We start from the raw sequence: 2,556 nt of genomic DNA on the forward strand, positions 1-2,556 counted from the left end.
CCCGTGGAAGGTGCGGTTTGCTGGCCACAGAAAAACTAAACCGTTTACCTTAATTGCATGTCTCTAAACTACAGGCGAGCTTTTGACACCTTGTTGTGAGGTAAGTGTTACGTTTACTTCGAAGTTAGCAATGTAACAAAGCAAAAGGAACATATTCGTGAATGTGTTCTCACATAATTGATACGTCCCCGCCCCCCCATATAATTTTGAGATTAATAAAAATGTTCTATTTGCAATAAGACATTTCTATAATTTTGAGTACCTTAGCCGAGTTGTCACCTAGTACGTTTACCAAGCATATGAAAAGTTATCTCGAAGCAGTCTATAGCAATGAAGAGCAATATGCTTTCAAAGGTCGTGGCAGAGAAATAACGTATCTGAGGTTTGTTGTAGAGGTGAAATTCCCCTACCCTTAGCTCTTTTGGACAAGCACAGTGAACAACAACAACTTAACAGCATAACGTCACGTCCTAAGTTAGCCGCGGGCGACAGTTGTAGACATTATCTCGTACAGCATTGGCTAATGTAAAAGACTAGCTGATCATATTGTCTCCCGCTGCTAGTCCGAAGTAACTCTGTAGCTAACCACTAGGTAAGCACGATGAAATATGTATGTATGTACCTGAAATACCTGTTTTATCGACTGAAACATGTAATGTACTCATTGTACTCGAAGCTGGAAATAACCTCGTTAAAAAAGAAATAAGCACGCTGCAGTACTAGTTATTGTCATGGTCCTAAACCTTTAGAAAAATCAGAATTCTGGTGCGGCAATACTATTTGAGAGGCCTGGTGTACATATGGCGGCGTTGAGTTGTGTGCAGCTTGTCTACAGAAAGCAGAGTAAACAGGACTACCTGGCCGTGTCTTGTTACGATCTCAAAGTTTCGGTTCCTCTTTTTTGCATTGTTTGCCTGGGTGTCAGTTCCTCTTTTTGATCAATCGTGCCGCTGTGCTTCACCTGAATCGCATCACTAACACAATAAGAATGTAATGTAATACATGTACCTCTGAAGGGAACATTGCTACAATCAGCACTTAGCTTCAACCTAATATCAAGTACCGATCGAGCTCCCACCTAGTTCAAGCAGACGTGAGTGAGTGAGTGAGTGAGAGAGTGAGAGTGAGTGAGTGAATGGGGAGTAAATTCGAATGAGTAAGCATGAGTTAGAGAGTGATCGTAACCTGGTCACCATTCTCCTCTGGTAAATGAGTATGAGTGAGCGAGTGCTCACGAGTGAGACAACGACTGAGTGAGTGAATATGGATGTTTGTGATGAAGTGATCACAAGTGAGAGTAGATAAGTGTGAATTAGAGTGAATGAGTGTGAGTGAGCAAGTGAGCAAGTGAGCGAGTGAGTGAGTGAGTGAGTGAGCGAGTGAGAGTGATGAAGAGTGAGGGGAAATTGTGTGACTTGTGCATGCAAACAGACGTAAATATATGCTTGTTTCGGAAATACCATGGCCATTTAAAACTCACTTGGGACTTTCCCATAGTTTCAGTTCCTCTTTTTTCTGACGCCTTTGAGAGCATAAGGTACTTTCCCATGCTAGTAGTTTCACATCACTTTTTGTTATGTGTTTTTGTGATAACACATGCAAACTAGCTTTGTACAATCATACACCTATCGATATGGGAGTTGTCTGTCTAAATGAGCCTTTCTCCATGTTATTGTTTAGCTAGCAAGAGCACATCGAGACCTACTGTGAAAATGACACCCCCTTTGAAGCAGGTAAGCGTGTATCAACATTTTGTCACCTTAAATGCACGTCCTGATATTTCTCTTTCTGGTGGCATCGTGTTTTTTTGTGTGTTTAAGACCGAGATTAAGAAAACCTTGTAACAGTCCATCGGATATTCTATGTGCACAGTCGAGGTGATTTCTAAATAATAGTCACTGTAGATTTAATATTATAAGCTGTCTGATCTTGATCATGTTGATAATGTTTACAGATTACATGCAAGCGCCCAAAGGCGCAGCAACAGAACGAGACCGACGAACAGACTGACGAGACCGACGAACAGACTGACATGCAGGTAGTTTAGATTTGATCACTAAGACTGTTTTTCCGTGAATCTATAATCAACTTCCACAATTACCTAATGGTGACAGACATAGTGTACTAACATAAATATTGCGCAAGGAAGTTGATATGTCAGATGTAATGCTATATAATGCTATTATTATATGCTCAGACATTGATTACAGTTATTCTTCATCTATTTTTGTCCCTAAGGACATAGCATGTAAATTTTATGGATGACATTACCGCGCTCACTGTTTTTCGCCTGATTTGAAAAAAAAAAACTTCCCTCTCTTTGGTCTGCAAAAGATGCCATCCATGAAATATACTTGCTGTGACCTTATGTTCTGCCAAGACAAATCCATGCGGTGTTAAAAAATAAACCTATACCTTGCCTTGCTCTGCTTTCAAAGCCTGTACGCATACGTTTTCGCGGTTGTTTTTAGGAATTGAATTAGAATGCATTCTTAGGGGACCAAAATGTAAAATACTCACATTATCTGTTATGTTGCTAACACACTATCAAATATC

The 2,556-nt window shown here is 40.2% G+C and overlaps 1 long non-coding RNA gene across 1 annotated transcript; it reads left to right on the plus strand.

Moving 5' to 3' along the window:
• LOC118404165 lies at nt 1-2,043 on the plus strand. The gene is made up of 3 exons (XR_004829755.1): nt 1-100; nt 1,681-1,733; nt 1,955-2,043. It is a non-coding gene; the product is annotated as an uncharacterized LOC118404165 (long non-coding RNA).
• The last annotated feature ends 513 nt before the right edge of the window (nt 2,044-2,556 follow it).

Source organism: Branchiostoma floridae, chromosome 17 (assembly GCF_000003815.2).
Source record: "Branchiostoma floridae strain S238N-H82 chromosome 17, Bfl_VNyyK, whole genome shotgun sequence".
NCBI classification, from domain to species: Eukaryota; Metazoa; Chordata; class Leptocardii; order Amphioxiformes; family Branchiostomatidae; genus Branchiostoma; species Branchiostoma floridae.